We start from the raw sequence: 21534 nt of genomic DNA on the forward strand, positions 1-21534 counted from the left end.
CGGTTAGCAAGTCATTTAAAGCAAAGGTTCCAAACTTAGGTTGCCCACCCCAAGCCAGTTCTGAGTCACCCTATGGTTAATCTGCTGCCCCACGCCTGACCTTCAGGACTGGTGAGATGTCACCAGGGTTATCTCCTTCCCAAGTCTAGGATTAAATGGGGCTTTTAGAGTAGAAGTCAGAATTCTCCAACACGTCAGACCGCAAATCCTCAGAGGGCAGCTGTGAGGAGAGGGGAGGAGTATTTATCTAAGAAGTGTCATAACCAACATGAGAATGAACGTCGGTGGTAGTTAGCAATCTGTGCTGCATACACACTACTCTCACAAGTAAGAAAACTGAGGCCCAGAGAGGTTAGGTGCTTAGTTCCAACGGCCAAAATATTTAAACACCAATTGGAGCCAAAAGGCACGCTTTCCTTTCCACCGATCAACATGTAATGGTTCCACAAGCAGTAACTGAGTGCCCTTCATGAACCAAGCCCATCAGGTGTCACCGAGAGGTGAACGGAGTCCCAGCTTTTGAAAGGTTTTGCAGTCCGGTGGGGCGGACGGCCGGGGGCCAGGTGATAATAAGCATTGCCATGTCCCACTGTTGCTGCTTCTCTTACGACGGCCTTCTTCTTTGGTCCAAGTTGAGATTGTTAACTTAGACTTGGACCAACTCCATCTTTCCATCCTATCTGGTTACTAAGGGACCATTACCCCAAAATGTGCCACCTTTTATTTCACAGCAGACAAGAGTGACCATTTGAGAGACATAGCTTTGAGTTGACTTTCTAGTGCTGGTGATGAGTTCATGACAACATTGATTCTGTCCATCTTTTGACTAAAGAGTCCTTTTATTTATTTTATTTAATTTTTAGTGTTTGTTTTTGAGAGAGAGGGAGAGAGACACACACAGAGTGTGAGTGTGAGGGGTGGGGACAGAGAGAGAGGGGGAGACACAGAATCTGAAGCAGACTCCAGGCTCCAAGCTGTCAGCACACACACTCCAACACGGGGCCTGAACTCATGAACCGCATGATCATGACCTGAGCGGAAGTCGCACGCTTAACTGACTGAGCCACCCGGGCACCCCTACTGAAGATGGCTTTTAAATAGCAGAAACTCCATAAATAATGACACATCAACCCAGCTTGGAGCACAATCTGGACTTCCAAATGGGGAAAAAAACCCACAAGATAACAGCAGAGTGAGGAGAATAAAAACTACAAAAAGGGATTGCATCGTCCTCTGCAGCTGTTTAGTTCATTTTGTTTGATCTAATTCCCCAGTTTGGGTGAGGCCAAAGCTGTGCACGCATTTAGCCACATTCCTGCTTCGTCGTGGAGCACCACCCTTGTTTCTCTTTCTCCTTTCATCCTTTTAATTTACGTTTTCCTGCTGTATACTTGATTCCCTATAAGCCTCCTTAAATCCTTTCAGGAACAAGGCAAAATAGAAATTAATCAATAGAGCAAAGACTAGTCTACCATCACGGTCATATTTTTCCATCTTCTCCTCTCTATCCACTGTACTGGCTTCCACTTCCTCTGTTCCCTTGTCGCGGCTCTGTCATGAGCCACTGCAGTTTTCCTTATGGGTTTTATCATTCTTCCTCTCTTTGCCAGCTCAGCCCATGGCTCCGGTCGCCACCTTCTCTTCTTCCAGTGGGGTTTCATACCTGGTTCTCCCCTTATCTCTTCGTCTGCTGGGTTGGGGACCCTCTCCTGGTTTCTCTTTCTAATCCCGTTCACTAATTATGGCATCACTTGGAGATTCGGTTCCTGGCATTCCGTGTCCCTCTATCTCAAGGAGAGCGCATTTACTGACTTCAAGGAGACTATAAGCGCCTTGAGGACAAGGACCATCTATTTTTTTAACACCACAGAAAGCTCTGCACATGCTCAGAGCTCAACACGCATCACCGATTTAACGTGACAACACAGGACTTCTGGCTGTGGAGGTCTGTAGTGTCCCCCTAGAGAGTTTAGAGAAGTGTTTTAAGGGAAAAAAAATCAACTATTTATGGAATATATATAATTATATTGTCCAATGAAGTCCATAGTCTCTTAAACTTATGAAATTAAAATAGTCAAGAATTGGATTGGAATCTTTTATGTATAGTGCTAACTTTGGTACATCTTACAGGTGGTGACAAAGAGCTTGTGTCTTATTGGTTTTTTCCTTACACATAGTCTCTAAAACATACTCCTTCACCCCCTCCCACGGTGCCACATGCTGCTTGCAGCCCTATCGCCTGTCACCTGGATGACAGCAAGGGACCTCCTACATGGTGGCCCTGCTGCCTTCTACCCTCTCCGTGTTCTCTGCACAGCAGCCACAGAGACGTTTAAAAGCTGCAATCTGGATGTGTGATTCCCATGCTCCATAACCTTCCATGGCTTCCTATTGCTCGGTGGATATATTCCCATCCTTTTGTGTGGACTGCAAGGCCCTGCGTGACCTCAGCAGCCTTTCTCAGTGCCTGGGACACTCCACACTCCTGGCCCCAGTGCCTTTTCATGTGCTTCCTCTCTGCCTGGGATACTCTGAACCTACCCTGAAGGGCTCAGCGTCATCAGACAGACCTGCCCTGACTCCTCAGATTAGTTCAGAAATCCTGATTGTCCATTGTCTCTCCTCACCGTGCTTTTCCTTCATAGGTTTTATGACACCTGACGTGCAATGGCGTTTTGAGCATTCGTTTGCATAACGTCTGCTTTCCCTTGCTGCACGGGAATCTCTCCCGAGGCGGGCGCGGCACCTCTCTCGTTCGCCACTTTGTTCAAAGCAACTAACCTGGCGCATAGGAGGGGCTCCATACATGTTTGTCGAGCATAGGAATTCATACAGATTGTGAAGGAATCAGACCCTGCTGTCTGGTATCCCAATAAGACCCTTGAGTTTAGAACGATGTGTAAGGGCATTGTAGAGCTGGACTAAAGAGGAGGGCTGAGTCCTGGGTGTTGTGGTGAAGGAATACTTAAAACAGACTGAAGGAGCTGATTGGAATGTGAGTTTAATGAGGATGCACATGAACGTTGAGGAGAGTAGCCCAGTTGGGGCTTTTTCTCAGTTGGGGAAAACAAAGACCTATCTGATTTTCTCCACCTGCTAAGCCCGCACATAAATCCCTGGCCCTATTTGTGTCCTTTTTTTTTTTTTTTTTTTTTTTTGCACAGAGTTAGATAAATCTGTGATTATCTTCTAGGGATTCTGCTAGGTTGAGGCCAACACACTAAGCCAGTCACAAGTCATGATTCCTTTTAAAAATAACTACACGTTGAATTTCCCCTCACCTTTCCTTGGCTTCTCTTTGGAATTTTGACATATTTCCTAGCATTTCAGGGTAAATTAAGAGCTTTGGGAAATGAAAGGCAGCATCTCTGGTTTGAGACATCCAAAAATAACCCATATGAAACTGAGCATCCCTACAATTCTCGACTTGACCGTTCATTTGGAGTCCCAGAGCTAACACCACCGCATCTTCCTTATATTCGGTAACGTCTATTTCATTATTTTTTTTTTGCATACATTAACCATAGCAAAGTACCTATGTGAAGTTTTTAAATCTCAGGGTTATTTATTTCATTAAAAAGATGTAGGCTTTTTGGGGCGCCTGGGTGGCGCAGTCAGTTGGGCGTCCGACTTCAGCCAGGTCACGATCTCGCGGTCCGTGAGTTTGAGCCCCGCGTCGGGCTCTGGGCTGATGGCTTGGAGCCTGGAGCCTGTTTCCGATTCTGTGTCTCCCTCTCTCTCTGCCCCTCCCCCGTTCATGCTCTGTCTCTCTCTGTCCCAAAAATAAATAAAAAACTATAAAAAAAAAAAAAGATGTAGGCTTTTTAATTCTGAGAGAGTAAATTTTGGTGGAATCTTGCAGGAACACAGAGTTTGCCCAAAGATACGCATCATCTTTCACTCAAAAAGGATTTACTGACAACTGCCTACAACAGGCAGGGGCGGGGAGATGGGCATTAAGAGACAGAAAAAAGACTCAAACACAGTCCCTGCTCTCAAAACACTTACATTTTACTCTGGGAGACAAGAAAACTTGACACTTTTATTGTTTAGTGCACTTGGGTGGCTGGGGTAAGCGTCCGACTTCGGCTCAGCTCATGGTCTCTTAGTTCCTGAGTTCAAGCCCCGCATGGAGCCCCGCACAGAGCCCCACATCAGGCTTTGTGCCCACAGTGTGGAGCTTGCTTGGGATTCTCTCTCTCCCTCTCTCTCTGCCCCTCCCCTACTTGCACTCCCTCCCTCTATATATCAAAATAATAAAAACAAATAAACAAACAAAAAACTACAGTTCAAGGAAGAAAGTTTTAAGTGTTGTTATAGAGACATATATGCAATTCTATGTACCCTACATGTTTTACGTGTTTTTTACGTATGTTTAGATAAGGGAAGGCTTCCTCCTAGATAGTGCTTGCTGTCTTGAAAGATTCTGAAAGAAGGTAAGATTTGAAACTGGCCATAAAAGATGGCAGGTTTTCTTTTCTTTTGCTTATTAATTTATTTTATTTATCATACATAAATATATGTAGATAGTATTGATGAGTGAAAAGGATCAAATGAAAACCTAATATCACTGCGTAGAGATACTTACTATTAGCATCCTTTTATCTGCGCCTATTTATGTGCCTGTTATGTTGTTTTACAAAACTGGAATCACACGCTATACAACACTCGTAACCTGCTTTCCCACTCAACAGTTTATCACAAACCTCTCCCTGTGTCTGCTTGTCAGTGAACACTTGAACACTTGGGCCCATTTTTTTAAGTTTATTTATTTTGAGAGAAAGAGAGAGCACGAGCAGGGGAGGGGCAGAAAGAGAGAGAGAGAGAGAAAGAGAGAGCATGAGCAGGGGAGGGGCAGAGAGAGAGAGAAGAATCCCAAGCAGGCTCTGCATTGTTAGCACAGAGTCCAACTTGGGGCTCAAACTCGCCAACCAAGAGATCGTGACCTGAGCCAAAACCAAGAGCCGGGCACACTTACTTACCCAGTGTGCCACCCAGGCAGCTGGGCACGTGGGCACATGGGCACATTTTTACTGAATAGGGACAGGGAGGGAAATACCTAAATCTGAGCTGCAGGATCTTTGAGCACAAAGGTCTAGGAGAAAGCGCAGGCGACGCAGGCGAAGCCATGCTCTCGGTGACGGCCAGGGAGCTCCTACTGAGGACTCAGTCCCAACGTGACCATATCTTCCTTGGCATCAGCCAATGCTGGCTACTCTTCAGAAACACACCAAAGCATGCCATCTCACCATCTGATTAATGCCCTGCTCTACACAACCAGCCTGAGTGCCACTGAGGTATTCGGGGAAACACAAGGTCATTAAGAAAAACATTCTCTACTTGGTGAAGCAGCACTGTGGTCACCGTGGGTAGTCTCCTTGCCTTCTGACTCAGTGCCAACTGGAGCAAACGTGGCATGTGGGCGGGTATATTTTTACGGGGGGAAAGAGCTGCCAACTGGATGGAAAAGGCCTGCAATTTTCGGAATGTTTATAATCTAGATGGGCGGGCGTGCTCAGGGTGCGGCCCGGTGAGAAGCTTAACGTTCCGTTTGAAAACGGACTAACCAAGGGTAAAGGTGCACAGACTGGTGGTTGTTTTTCTCTGAAACGGAATACGTGTTCAAGGGCCCAGCATGAATGTGAGGCTGATTCAGAGTGTCTGAGGCTGAGTCAGAGTGTTTGTCGCTGTGACAGTGTCTCATAGAAGAAACGTCGGTGGGCCAAAGTGCATGACAATAACGCGATGAATTTTTGGACCTGCTCATGTCCCACAAATGGAGACTATTAGCATCTTGAAAATAAGTGGCCTGTGTCCAGGTTGGAGGTGGCAACAACCTGCCCATGGTTTTATTTTTCATCCCGCTTATTCTCTCTCTCTCTCTCTCTCTCTCTCTCTCACACACACACACACACACACACACACACACCAATTTACCGAGTCGGTTACTATGTGCCAGCAACACAGCAAAATCCCTCTAATGACAAAGAAGGGGCTTTCAAATCTGCCTTATTCATGGGAACAAACATAGAACATGGTCCCTGGCCAAGCTTGGTCCGGTTACCCGAAGACCACTGCACAAAGAATCAAGACTGGACTGAACCAAACAGTGGGTGGTGAGTTCGTAGAAGAGGTGCACTGTGACTCCATCCTGAGAGTTTATGAGGTCAGGGTTAGATGTTCCCACAATGAAAGAGCCCTTGGGGAGATCCCTTTGATTGATAAAGTACAGACTTCACGGGCAAAGTCTGTACCCGTCTTAACTGCCCCCCAGAGAGAGGAGGGTTTACCTCAAGACCCTCCTAAGAGTCTGTCCAGCAGTTGCTCCTATGCATGTGTTCTCTGCCTTGTGCTCCCAGAATGTGCCAGAATGCACCCATTCTGCCTCACCTGCAAGGAGTCAATACTGCTCATTGTTTCTCCAAGAGAAGTGTTCGTTCCTTTTCTTTGTTCCCTCCAACCTGCCTCCCACCTTGCTTCCAATTGTGCGCCTCAGGCCCACTTACTAAACTCCTCCTCCCCAGCCTTTGTGAGAGGAACCTTTGTGACCTGTCTTTCCAGTCACACATTTATTAAGTGGGTGCCCAAGAGGTAGTCAAGAGGGCAGGCTCTGAGACGTGAACCGTATGAATCCACGTGGGTACAAACGGTGGCTTTGATAATAATTCGCTGTGTGAACTTGAACAAATTATTTCACCTCTCTGTGCCTCAGTTTCCTCATCTAAAAAAGGAGGGGAAATAATATTATCTACATCCCAGGGTTATTGTGATTATAAGACATAATCACTGCACCCAGTGAAGCATGAGGGAGGGGAGGGGAGAGGAGAGCCATGGGCATCCTGTACCTCCCAAGAGCTCCTTATGGTCTTCTTTGTGCCCAGAGGCAGGACGCAGATGAACACCCGAGAGGAGGGGTGTTATGGGAGTTGCAGATGCCCTTTGGGGTCTCAGGATTTGAGGTATTATTTCAACACCGGCTGCAACACCAACCCCAAAGTTTTGCAGGGTGACATAAACCACCAAATCTTCCACCTTTGCTTTTATGGGGAACTTGGCTAAATGTTTTTCCTGTGCCCTCATGTCTGGACACACCTCTGTTTTGAGTCAGGAAAATGATCTCTCTACTATGACTAAGAGGTCCCAAAACATTATATTTAAAATTCGATCAGTGTATCCCGCATTATTCCGCAAGCCAGAATGGAGCCAGGGGCCACAATGGCCTTTTGGGGCTGTTTTATCCCGGAGAAGCCAAAGGGAATTTGAGTTAGGTACAGGGCCGCAGGCCCAAATACGTTTTTTAATACTCCCCAGAATCTGCAAACCACTAAGTAGTTCAGAAAAGTGTTACCGAGAAATTTCAGTCTAATCCAAAATGCAAAACATTATAAAACTGCATGGTGGGTTTGTAACACAGTCTGGCGCAGAGATTATGAGTATTACCTCTGAAGGAGAATTCCTGGGTTCAGATCTTGGCTCCACTATTTATTATCTGTGCGACCTTGAGCCAATTAGTTGACCTTCGCTATGCTGGTTTCCTGATCTCTCATGTGAGGACAGAGTAGCTGCCTTAAAATCCCATCATCCAAACCATAAGCTGCAGGCTCAACCTTTCCACCTCCTTCTTCACCTTTTATGCAAATCTTCACCAAGTCTTATTAGTTTTACCTCTTAAGTTGCTACTGAAGCAGCTACGTCTTCTATATGCGAGCACTTCAGTCCTCACTACCAGCACTCAAGTTCAAACTACCCACATTGCTCATCTGGGCCACTGCCTTTTAGCCAGATTTCCTGCATCCATTCTGGTCCCTCCAAAAATCCGTTCTCCAAACTGAAGCCAGAGTACTCTTTTCAAATCTAAGTCACCTCCCTGCTTAAAATATCCAAATGACTTTTCACTGTTATTATTCTTAGAATAAAGTTAACTTCTCTCTCTCTCTCTCTTTTTTTTAAGTTTATTTATCTGAGAGGCAGTGCAAGCCGAAAAGGGGCAGAGAAAGAGGAGAGAGAGAGAATACCCAGCAGGCTCCACACAGCCAGCACGGAGCCTGATGTGGGGCTCAAACTCACAAACCACGTGATTATGTCCTGGGCCAAAGTCCAACGCTAAACCGACGGAGCCACCCAGGCGCCCCTAGAATAAAGTTAACTTCTTGACTTCATAGTTCAGCGTGCAAGATCCTGCACGGCCTGACTCCACCCTCCCTTGCCTGTTTCATCTTGCCCTCCTAATTCACTTAGTCTTTCCTCTTCTGTCCTTCAAGCCTTCTTTCTGTTTTTTATATTCTTCATGCTCCCTCTTGACCCAGGGTCTTTGCACACATTGCCTTGAATGATCTTCTATACCTTCTCAACCTAAACAATGCCTACTTTTCTTTTCTTTTATTAAAATATATAATCTACTTGCCTTCATTTTCATTATTTATTTAATTTACTTACTTATTTATTTAAATTCAAGTTAGTTAACCTACAATGTAGGATGGTATGAACCCCGTGATTCATCTCTTACATATAACAACCAATGTTCATCCCAACAAGGGCCCTCCTTAATGCCCATCACCCATTTAGCCCATCCTCCCACCCACCTCCCCTCTAGCAGCCCTCAGTTTGTTTTCTATAGTTAAGAGTCTGTTTCTTGGTTTGCCTCTCTCTCTTTTTTTCCCCACTTTGCTCATTTGTTTTGTTTCTTAAAATCCACATATGAGTGAAATCATATGGTATTTATCTTTCTCTGACTGACTTATTTCTCTTAGTATAATACGTTCTAGTTCCATCCACATTGTTGCAAATGGCAAGATTTCATTCTTTTTCATCACCGAGTAGTATTTCATTGTATGTATATACCACACCTTCTTTATCCTCTCATCAGTTGATGGAAATTTGGGCTCTTTTCATAATTTGGCTATTTTTGATAGTGCTGCTATAAACAGTGGGGTGCATGTGCCCCTTCAATCAGCATTTTTGTATCCTTTGGATAAATACTTGGTAGTGCAGTTGCTGGGTTATAGGGTAGTGCTATTTTTAATTTTTTGAGGAGCTTCCATACTGTTTTCCAGAGTGGCTGACCCAGTTTGCCTTCCCACCAACAGTGCAAAAGTGTTTTCCTTTCTCCGCATCCTCACCAACATCTGTTGTCTCGAGTTGTGAATTTCAGCCATTCTGACATGGTATCTCATTGTGGTTAATGCCTACTTTTCATCTCAACTCAAGCATCATTGTTACGGATCTTCCTTGATCTCGCTGATGTGGTTGACTTCTTCTAGTAAAGGATCTCATGACATCAAGTACTTCTCTTGATAGTATTTTATTAATTAAGTTCATTCAACAAATATTTATTGAGCACCTACCGCACGTCAAGTTGGGATACGTCACTGGACAGAACAAAGTGTCTTTTATAGAGCTGCCATTCTAGGATGGGAAACAGACAACAAACAAATCAAGATAAATGTCACAGGGTAAGTACTCTAAAAACAAATAAAGCAGGGAAATGGGAACAGACACAGGGAAGGGGGGATCAGATTTGTAGTTTTCCATATGTTGGTGTGATTATTTGGTCAGTATTTGTAGCTTCCACTAGATTATAAGCTCCAGGGCTAAGTTTTCTCACTATCTATGCTCAGCAATAGCACATACACGTGAGATAGTGCCTATCTTATCATAGACACCCAGGAAAAATGACTGAGCAATTTTCATTCCAACTAACAGCCATTTGTACAGAGTGGAATGCAACACGGTTGGATTATTTTACGTGAGTAGATACCAATAATTCTTAAGAAGTATTTGAAAATGAATACTTTATGTATTCATGCATGTCTCACTTCAAAACAATTCAGTTTTCTAAATCCCGATGTTTGAATGTAACAGAGTTTTCTCGGGAAATTTCAGGTATTTAATCCTTTAAGTTCCCTTTGTTCTTAGAGGAAAAACAAATCATGAAAACATCCTGCACGTTCTTAATTTTTATGCTGGTAAATGATTTTTCAGGTTGAAAGTCAAAAAAAGCAATTAATTAGTGAATTCTGCTGTGACCAAATAAGCCAGGGAAAACATGGACCTTACTTTTGGAAGGAACATCCCTCTCCTGAAAGACTGGACATGGGCTCTAAAGCCCATATGCTTTAGCTTGAGCTTTTTAGCTATTTCCAGGGAGCAAAAATAGCTACAGTTTCAAGAGATTTGTTTTTCTTTTCGGTAGAGACAGTCAGCAGTTTGGAAAAACAGAGGGTTCGCCTACTAAGCATTTCTGGTAACACAGAGCTTGTCTCTGAAATTGCTGCTTTATATCTCAATTAGAAGGAAAGCTAAAAAAGAAATGAAAATGAGGCAATGATAATAGGATAGTGAGGAAAATGAATGTAAGCAGGATGTTTTGAAGTGACATTTAATTTTACAAGTGCTAAGTCTGTGCAATAAATATTCTAAATCATTTTGGGAGTTTATATAATATTTTCTCTTCATTTTCACATGTTTTACTAAAGAAACTTCTGAAAGAATGATTTGGGGAGCAGCTGAGTGGTTCACTTGGTTAAGTTTCCAACTCTTGGTTTCGGCTCAGGTCACGGTCTCACGGGTCATGAGATCGAGCCCTGCATCAGGGCTGTCAGTGTGGATGGAGCCCTGTTTGGGATTCTCTCTTTCTCTCTCTCTCTCTCTCTCTCTCTCTGCCCCTTCCCCTGCTCACTCGCACGCACACACACTCTCACTCTCTCTCAAAATAAATAAACATTTTTAAAAAAGAATGATTTTGTAGGAATGCTTCCAGCAAATGAAAAGAGGGAGGCTCCAATGAGGCAGAAAATTGTGCCGAAACCTGAATTCTAGTCAATGGACATGAAGGTGGGTGTGGGGCGCGATACCTGAATTCATGGCCATTTGGTAAGAAATGCAAAATAAGCCAAGAACAGATCATCCTGGCCAGGTAGTGGTACCAGTTGAACCATAGAGCTCTACTGACATCTAGTGCACAAAAACATAATTATCTTCTAGGAAATATATTCTCCATAGTTCTACATACTACCAAGTAAAATATTTATGTATTAAATAGGTCAAGGGAAACTATAGCAATCAAAGCCCTTCAATGAAAGCCTTTCTTACATAACATCTCATTTGACTCCTTCTACTGTAAGCCTGTAAGCAAAGTAGAGAAATTATTACCAATCTCATTTCACAGATGAGGAAACTGAGGCTTGGAGAAAGAGACGTGTAGTGATTTTTCCAACATGACATGCCTACTGAGCAACAGAACCAGGACAACAACAAAAGCCTTCTTTCCTCTTAGACCTCTCCCTTCTGCAAATCTCTCTGCATCAACAGTTCTGCCTTCCCAGCTTCAGAGGACACTGAAAGACGTCCTGCAAAGGTACGTGAGAAGGCCATTCTTCATTTGAGAGAAGCAGGGGAAATAGAAGCACAGTTTTATCTCAAACCCCATAAAAATTAGGGTTGAATATTCTCTCTGGATTTATGCCAGCCACCCTGGCGTCCGGAACTACAAGTTAGAAAAATCCAACTCCTTAAGGGAAATGCCCCAAACTAGGGAGGAATTAGAAAGTACCAAATGTCCTTTCCCCCTTTTCAAATGAAAAGAAGACACACACACACACACACACACACACACATGCACGCACACACGCACACACGCCCGCACGCGTGTGTACCCACATATAAGTTTTGGGCTATCTCTCTCCTACCACATTTTACACCGGTGACAGATACCAAGTACCTAAATTTAAGTTTGTCCATTAACAGTAAAAACAAAAAACACCCAAAAACCCAGGTGGCCAAATGACTAGAAATAAATAGCAGAGAAATGACAAGAAGAGATGCAGGGAGATAGCCATCTTCCCATCTAAAGAGCAAAGGTAACTTTATGTGAGACAGCATCTGCCTTCATTTGGGCCCAAATGATTTACTTGGGGATAACTACAGGCCCAATTCAGATTTCTGATCTGACCTCAGTCTTTCCAAAAGCGTTTTAAAATTTTAAGGTCTCTTATTAAAATGCTATGAAGTCAGCTTATTTTGAATAAAATTTGATAAGAGCTATGCACTAAAAAGGGAATTTATATGAACAGTCAAATTATTTGGGGAAAATATAACTTTCATTATTCACCTAGGGAAATAATGATTTGTTTAATGAATTTTATAGAAGGGTTTTTATTGTTGAAAAAATCATTACCTATGTCTTCATATATTTTAAAAACCGTAACCGGGGCGCCTGGGTGGCGCAGTCGGTTAAGCGTCCGACTTCAGCCAGGTCACGATCTCGCGGTCCGTGAGTTCGAGCCCCGCATCGGGCTCTGGGCTGATGGCTCAGGGCCTGGAGCCTGTTTCCGATTCTGTGTCTCCCTCTCTCTCTGCCCCTCCCCCGTTCATGCTCTGTCTCTCTCTGTCCCAAAAATAAATAAACGTTGAAAAAAAAATTAAAAAAAAACAAAAAACAAAAAAAAAACCGTAACCTTAATTCCTCAAAGTCTAACTTAAAGAGCAAGCAAAGAAAGCAGACATTTTTTTCTTCATCTGACCTATAATCAGCATTAAACTTTCCACGAAAAATTAAAGATTTTTTAATAACTCATTATGCAATCTGATTATTTTATTTTGAGTTAGTTAGGAAAAAATGTCCAAAGAACACTCTAGAAAATTTAAAATGAGATGCGGGAGTAGTTAGAATTTAAGGATTTTCCCAGGCATTCGGTTTTAGGCTTTGTTAAGATATATTTTCATTGGCGTCCTAAAAGCAAGAAAGGTTTTAATTCAGGTTATTTCCTGACACAATATAATTGTTTGCTCAACCAGAAAATTACTATAATTTCTTAAACTCCCATACAGCTCAGGATTTAATTTTCATATGTTTCCTTCGACATAGAAAATGAACATATCGGAAGCTTCTGAGAGATTTATTAGCCCATCTTTATCCGAGCAAAAAACCAATTTTGTGTATCTTTAGAATTTGTTTTGTGCCCATAGCAGTTCTAGCACAATAAGCAAAGGAATGGTTTGACAACTGCTGTGTTAATTTCAACAACGTCGGAGCCAACTCAGGTCATTCTAGCTTACACAGCCCCCTACACTGACTGAATTAACCTAATGCTATACTTCCTCTGACAGGGCATACAATAGTCAAAAACGTAGAAATACAAACAGGAAAGAAGTTATGAAAACCTGGCAGGAGCTGTCCGTCTCCAGAAACAAACAAAAGCTGATATGGTCGTGACGTTACCTACAACAAGAGTTGCGAATGCAAATATCCTTAGGAACCAGACAGATGCCACAGAGCGGTAGTGATGGCTGTGGTGATAACCAGGGGTCGTAACAAATGCGAAGCAGTGGACTTGCACACACCCTGTCCCCAGAGGCACCATCTACAACCCACCTCCAGTCCATTATACAAGGTAAGAATGTGGGGAGAGGTCAGGAATCTGGAGTGTTAGTTGAAATCTTCCAATATCTAAGATGTTGCCTGTTAAGTCCACCTAAAATCTCAGTAGGGGCCAAACCAAGAAGGTCTGTAGATTGCATTCAACTCATGAGTCACCAGTTTATTGATACCTAACATATACCATCTGGGCTGCATCAACTTTGCATTTTCTCAGTGTGTATGAATGTGTGTGTTTATGTGTATGTGTGTCTACAGACACAGATTTGCATACCTTAGACCTCCCAGTTACATATCCCAGCATGAGTCAAATTGGCAAACTAAAATAACAGCCAAAAAAAAAGTCAGTTGGCTTCGCTGATCCCTTTAAGCTATGTGATAGACATTGTCAGGCCCCTACAGCACTGGTGAGGCCAAAAGGGTCACCCTCCATCAGACCTCCTCGCTTCCTTATTCTTCTTGAACACAACCTACCCCCACACTCCATCTGCCACCTTGGCTGTACTTTTGTGTCCAACAGAGAGTGTTTGCAGCTTTTCTATACAAGACTACCTTAGACCAACTGGAACCACTTTGCTGACAGGTACAGAAGGCCAGAAGTACATCTCTCCAGGGCAGGCAGCCTTTAACTGTTGACTTTTAAGCAATGGGAGCATGAAAGTCCAGCTCCCCTGCCTTGGATTGGGGTGACTTTGAGCTATAACTTACACTCCAGAGATCCCCTGCAAGATTAGGCTGATGCTCCCTTTTGCCAGACTTTGTCTCCATCGGACCTTTGTTTGGCTTCTTCCTCTTTCTCCTTCCATCTCTTTAGTCCCTACTGAAGCTCCCTGGAAACAAGCACTTCCTTAATCAATCACTTGCACACAAATCCTCATCTCAGAATTATGTTGAATCTAACCTGAGGCCACCAGTCTCCACTGGGCCTTAATTTCCTCTTCCTTAATATGAGGACAGGAATATTCCCTTCTGCATAGGGTGTTGATGATGATCCCATGAGTTAGCATGCATAAAGAGCTTAGAACAATCTCCAGCAATTACCATATAAGTAAGTCTTGGCCAAAATCATTCTCTCATGATAAGAGGATGCAAATAATAATGAAACCATCACATCTTTAAGCCAAGTTCTGTTTTCTAGTGGAAGCACATATTGATTTAAAATTTGACATATATATATATATATATATATATATATATATATATATATATATATATATGTCAGCTCAATAGTATATCTTCTTGTTCTCCAAGAATCACACATGACTACATGACCTGTCTCCAGGATGAAGTAGGACCCCCATATAACAAGCCCGACCTAAGCATAAGAATAGGGATGTGTTTGTATATAGGTGGAAAACCCACCAGACCGTGGCATGGGACATCTCTGACACCTCAGACATCCTAATGAAGCATCGCAATTGTTCAGCTGCAGACCATCTATCAAATGAACAGGCCATGGTAAGCTTAACTCCCGTGGCCCATTTGTTTCTTCCATATTGACACGACCTAAGCTTCCTGTCTTTCTGCAGAAATAGGCGTCTCTTTCTCCATTGTTGTCAACAGCATCGTCATCTTTCTAATCCCTCAAGATTAGAAGCTTAGGATAGTTTATTTCCAACTTTATCCCCCAAACCAATCTATCATCATGTTTTGCTTATTGTTTTTTCACGAGGCCCAGCAGATCTTTCCCTTTCTGAAGCTGTAACTGTAATTAATATAAACCCTGGTAATGTCACGTTCAGGGATTCCCACTGCTGACTTGTTCAATACCTTCTTATTTCTTCTGTCTTAAAGTCATTTTCAGTAGAGCTGGTAGAATACTCCAACAGCTCGTGAATTCTCTCCATAGCCAAAGAGCATGTGTAACCTGCTCACATAACTTAACATGCAAATATACAGTGCTGACTGTGTGCCCGGGACTGTTCCAAGTGCTTTACAAATAGGAACAACCCTCTGAGGTAGGCGCTATTATTGCCCCAGTTTTATAGATGAGGGAACTGAGAGATAAATAAATTGTCTGGGGTTATAAAGCTAGTAAATGTCAGAGCCAGGACTCAAAGCCATGCAGTCTGGCTCTGGGGTCGGTACACTCACTGTCAGGCACTTCTTACCAACACCGCAAAACCAACACTGCCTCTTAATCAGTGTTGGCCATCACCATCATCAACCTTTACCACTATCTTCTCCCAAACCCCGACTCCCAAGTTACACCCATTTCTGAGTTTGTGTCATTCTGTAGGCAAAATAAAGCAAGAAACATCCTGTGAGTGGTAAGAAGATAGCTCATCTGGGAGATCTAAACAGGGAAATAATAGGAAATCACACTGGGGTGGGGGTAAGCCATCTTGTTGTAAAGGCTGATCTGTTCGCAAATGCCCAAACCAGTGGACATATTTATAACTGGCTCTCAAAATGTTAATAACCTCAGGTTTTACAGCCTCCCACTTTGACATAAGTTCTTAGGAAACTTGGCCAGAGGCTACTTTATGGCTCTACTAAGTCCTTTGCCTCATGGACCAGGAACCAACCTCAGACAGAGTCTAATGTAACTCTTGTACTCATGAGTTCCCTATACCTCCAAGACCCTCCCTGAATGGTTGGAGCATGATTGTTTTCCTTTGCTAGGAAGTATTAATTCCAAATTTCCCCTGCCACCTCGTCAGTATTTTCTCAGGATGGCTAAGGGGTCCTCAAGCAAATAGGACCCTGATGGCTTGCCTAATGTCCCAAAGTCCCACAATCAATGTGTACATTAGGACTATGGCCCCATTACACTTGAATATATATTTTTTTAGCTTTAAAGATTTGGTGAATTATAAGTGACTCTTCCATAATAACAACACTGATGTATATTTCATATTCAGAAGGACTGTCAACATTTTATTTCTCTTCAAACAAACTGGCTATGGTGGTAGATCTTTAGTAATTTGCGAATCCTTGCCCTAATTCCTTCCCAATTAATTTTCAGAGTAATTGCTTAAATGATCATTTATATCTTCCTTAGGAATGCATTAATATTTGCTTAATTATTTAACCAAAATAGAATTACTAGGGGTGGTTTCCGTAAACGACTGCTGGATGGAGTGGTAAAAATAGACAACGCTGTCACATGTCCCAGAAGTTTCACAATGTGAACTATTAAACTGAAGAAAATAAATGAAACCCTTCAAAAATGGTGTTCAGTCACCATCTGGAATGGCTTAATATAGTAAAATAGAAAAACAAAAAATATATAGAACACATCTTACTGTAGTTCTTCAAACTAACTCAATTATAGAGCCATAGAGTGGGAGCAGATTGTGGTTATTCAGTTGGGGGCAAACACAAGTTTTTAAATTATTGCTTTCATTTGGAGCCCAAAAGGAGATGACAGAGAATAGTTGGATGCTAATTCCTTTAAAGTTTTCCCTTGGGGGAGCACAGCAACAATTTCATTTCCTTATAACTAAGATGTAATACCAATATAGCTAATCTAGTTGGATCCAACATGACAAATGACAGGGTCACTGGGCACATATGAGCTGGTGGCATGAGATCAAAGCATGAAGAGGCAGAAGGTACTCAGAGTCCAATTCTCTTGGCCAAAATTTCTGCAAACTTTAAATAATTCTTAAGATAATGTCTCAGGATTCAGAACAAGGTGACAGAGAGTTTATAGTCTTTTACAAAGTCCTGCCTTTGGCTGGAGTCTTAATTCTACCAGTCACATATGGTCCACCCCATGACAGGTATCTGTATTCAATAATTCCTGGAGGGAATCTTCAACAAGAGATTAGTTAAGGATGCCAAAACCCATTTTAAAACATCAATACTCTATAAAGCTTTCCATACATTAATTTGGACATGAATGACTATTATTTACCCAAGCCTTAATGTATACCAAATCTCATTTTAAAAGGGGTGTAATTTATAATATGGAAATACAAATAAATGTAGAAAATTAGCAAGAGAAAATTCAGAGTAGGAACATATTGAAAGTCAGGGGCAAGGTTAGTACATTAAACTGTAATGCACTCTTGCTGGAAATAGGTAACAAAATTGGCTCCAAGTTTGGCTCCTCACGGCCAAAGCAAAGAGAAAAGTATCTTGATTTATGAGAGTCGCAGAATCTATAAACATAAAAACAGACCAGGTTTTCAGTGGAAACCCAGTCTCTCTTGGTGTTAAGACTTGAAAGGCATTTCTTCTATAATTCCTCATAAAGGAAGCCTGGTCAAATTCAGTTTTACTCATAGACTCTTCCTCAACAGTCAAGTACATGGACTCATTCCTATCTCTAAACGCTTCACATGTTAATACGTCTTTCACTCCAAAATATTTATTGAGTACCTGGCATTTGTGTCAGATGTTGGGAAGTAACAATGGTGAGCAGAACTTAATCCTGCCATTACAGAGTTTATAGTCTGGTGAGCCAGAGAGATATAAATTTTTCAGAAACCACATACATAAACATATATAAAATTATATTGTATCTCTAATACAATATATAAATATATTCTAAACTATGATCAGTGCTATAAAGGAAAACGATGAGATACTATGAACACAGATGGTTTTTTGACCTACCCTAAGAGGTCAGAGAAGGCTTCCCTGAGGAAATGAATAAAGAATAAGGGGAAAATGAATAAAGCTATGAAAGGAGTAAGTACTATCTCACTGAATACTACATGGTGCTATATTTTTTCTATTGTTTCAGGAGGAGGGAATCTGGGCTTTTCCCAATTTTCCTTGTGGACACTGGGCTCCTCTAGGCATAAATCATAGTTCCTCCTTCTGTATCCCCCTCCTGCCTCAACCATGCTAGGGACATTGAAGTACTCAAGAATCCCCAAATAGGTCAACTGTCGTTGAAGGAGAATAGAATATGGCTTAACACCACCACCAAAAAAGCTCAGCAAAAAAATATAGCTCCCTCTAGCCTTAGTTCTTAGTATTCTCAACTAACAAATGTTTTAATTGACAGGAAATTCAAATACATCTTCCAGGCACTTTATTATTATTACAATTTTGAGGGGGGACTGGAGATCCCCTGGAGAGAAATTTAAGCTGGAGAGCTAGAAAAACCCATGCTTTGTAACAAACTGGGAATTTCTCTTCACATGCTGTTTTTCTCCTGCTCGTGGTAACTGATACTTCAATATTCCCTCTGCAGCGAGGAAGCACACAGCACCTGCAGACCTGTTCTCTTGTTCCTGCCATAACAAATTTTTAATTATTCACAAATACCAGCAAATTGTTTTAACACACCATTGAGGTCACCTGAATCAGCCTTGATTCTTCTCTTCCTATCTCTCCTTTTTGTGCTCCTTCTCATCTTCCTTCTCAACCTCCTCTTTTCTTTCCTGCAACCCTTACACTCCTCTCTCTCCCTCTCTCTCTCTACTGGCTCCCCTTCTCAAAATGTAAAAACAATAAAACCTGACGGTCAGATGTTGCATAATGACTCAAAGCCTCCGGAGGTCAGTGATTCTGTGTTTGATGACTTCACCACACCCCCACCTCAAGTCTTTCTACCCCCTGCGTGAGGGCTTTTCCTGCCTGGAGTTGCAGGATGTGGGGCTGGCCTTGGAGGGCACCTACATGTCTGTTGGGGCCGCTTACAGTATAGATGAGGAAAGAAGGCCTGGCAGGACAACAGAGAACTGGTATCCCTGTCCTACGTGGGGAGGAACAGAGAGCAGGGAAGATAGAAAGAACAAAACCAATAGAAGTGGGCAGAGAGCAAGACCGGAATCCAAAAAAAGGGCCCTCAGTGGGGAATGGGCAAGGCCAAGTTAGGGAGGCTGCCTTAGGAGACAGAATTTAGAGAAATTCCCAGAGCTGAGGACGTAAGGGAGAGAGCTGACTCTCAGGCTGAATCTAGAAGGAAGGAATTGATATTGAGGACCATGGCCTGTCCAGACATTGTTTTCCCCCCAGCTTTATTGAGATATAACTGACACACAACATTGTGTAAGTTTAAGGCACACAACATGTTGATTTGATACGCTTACATGTTGCAAAATGATTACCCACCGTAGCGTTAGGTTCCACCTCTGTCAGGTCACACCACTACCATAGCAAAGTGATGATAGCGTGTGGGGATTAACTGTAGAGCTCTGGACTCAGATGACCCAAATCTGAATCCTGACTCTGCTTCTTAAGCTATATGACCTTGGACAAGTGATTTACGTTCTCTAAGCCTTGTTGCTTAACCTGTAAAATGGAGAGAATGACACTGACCTACACTTGTATTATCCAGCAAATGGCATCTCTTTTTATTTCTTCTACCATTACTATTATAATAGTGTCTAGCAGATAGTAGGCACTATATTTTTTTGTTCTTGTTGATTGTGGAGGGGATATATGTGCTATATATGAGTAATCAGGATAGATTTTTCTCATAGAACAAAGCACAACCAATCAGCACAGACTTTAAACAACTTCTTTCACGTACCACAAATATTGGCTGGACATTAAAAAGCTCACTGTAGCCTTGAAGTCTCCATGTGGCCCAAGGACTTTGCTTGCTTGTTTTCCTGGATGTCCTCCTATCATACAATCAGGTTTGCTTCATTCTTTGATAGTTACAACCTGCCAATGGAAACACCAGCATCTTCTTCCCTCAGGCCAGCAAGCTATGCTATAGAAAAGAAAACAGCACTCCTGACCTGCGCTGAGATGCAACCTTGATTTGGGACATCTAGGAGTTACGAGGCTGGGCTCTGTGTTGATGGTCCCTGGGCAAAGATCACATTTCCAATGATGTGGATTTCTAGCCACAATATGGCAAGAAAAAGGACTGCATGTAATTTGCACTCTTTATGACCCTGACAACATGATTGTTAGGAACACCCATGCCAATTTGGATGACCAAAGCAAATGAGAAGAAGCCTTAAATAAACCAAGCAGAGATGTCAAAATATTAGGATGACCAGATCCCATCTGGAATACTATGATGAATTTTGGAGACCATATTTTCAATGATTACCCTAAAGCTGTGTTCCAAGGAGAGCAGCATGATGAAAATGATAATGACAATTTAGGGAACACAGCACATCGATGTGTCAGGTACTGAATAAAGAGCTAAAACACTTTTTATAGGCATCATCCCATGGAATGTTCACTACAACCCTATAAGAGAGCGAATGTGGCCTTCACATTACAGATGAAAATGCAAACAGTAGGGAACCATACATAACTTTTCTAAAGTCACAGCTAAAAATCTATAAACACGGGTTATATCCTCAGGTCTTTTTCACTCCAAAATCTCTCCTCTTTACAATGACAGAGATTTGGACCATGACTTTTCAGAAGGAGCTGGAGGCCCTTAAGAATGGTTGAAATGGAGAAAAACTGATAAAGACAGAACATGGTATTTATCTTCAGTGTAAGAAAAACATTTTTGTTCTGTTTAGTCATAGACCTTATTTCTAGGATGGAAATTACCTGGAAGCATATTTGACTTAATTGTGGTAGGAGTTCTTTAACAGCCCAGAGCAGACTTTCAGAGAAATGGGCAGACCTGGGAGAGGTAACTCTGCATCCGGTGATGGCCAGACCATCACTTCTAAGGTCCCTTCGATGCCAGGAATATGTGGTCCTAAATTACCACTTTCACTGTGTCTTATCAGGTCACCGACACACACAAAATGGCCAGCTCTTTTGTGCTGCATTGTCTAAAAGAGGGCTCTTCTGATCTCAAAAGATAGAAATCCCAACTCAAACTTGCCTAAGCAAAACATCATAAAAATGGAAATAAATAAACCAGTGGGCACATATTGGCTCAAACAACTGAAGAGTCACGTGGATGTGGACGTGACTAGAAACGACTTTGGATCTAGAGTCACACACGAGAGCCCCTTCTTTTCATCTCTCTGCTCTGCTCCATTTCTCTTGAGTGATTCTAACGCAGGCTCTCTCTTACTATTTTTTAATATTAAGATGGCTGCCAGAATTTCAGGAGGATTACACTTTAACAGCTTCAAACCCAGCAGGAAAAAAAAAATCTGAGCTGAGTGTATGTGTCCCAACATTTCCGATGAGTCCTGTGATTCTCTCTGATAAAACTGGCTTCAGTTCTGTGTGTGTACCTGGAACTTACGATTATGACTAGAGAAATAGGACGATCTGATTGGCTTGGGCCAGGTCACATGTTAAATTCCCAGAAGCCCCATCCA

This window comes from Herpailurus yagouaroundi, unplaced genomic scaffold, assembly GCF_014898765.1.
Source record: "Herpailurus yagouaroundi ecotype Mexico unplaced genomic scaffold, PumYag 28, whole genome shotgun sequence".
Classification (NCBI taxonomy): Eukaryota; Metazoa; Chordata; class Mammalia; order Carnivora; family Felidae; genus Herpailurus; species Herpailurus yagouaroundi.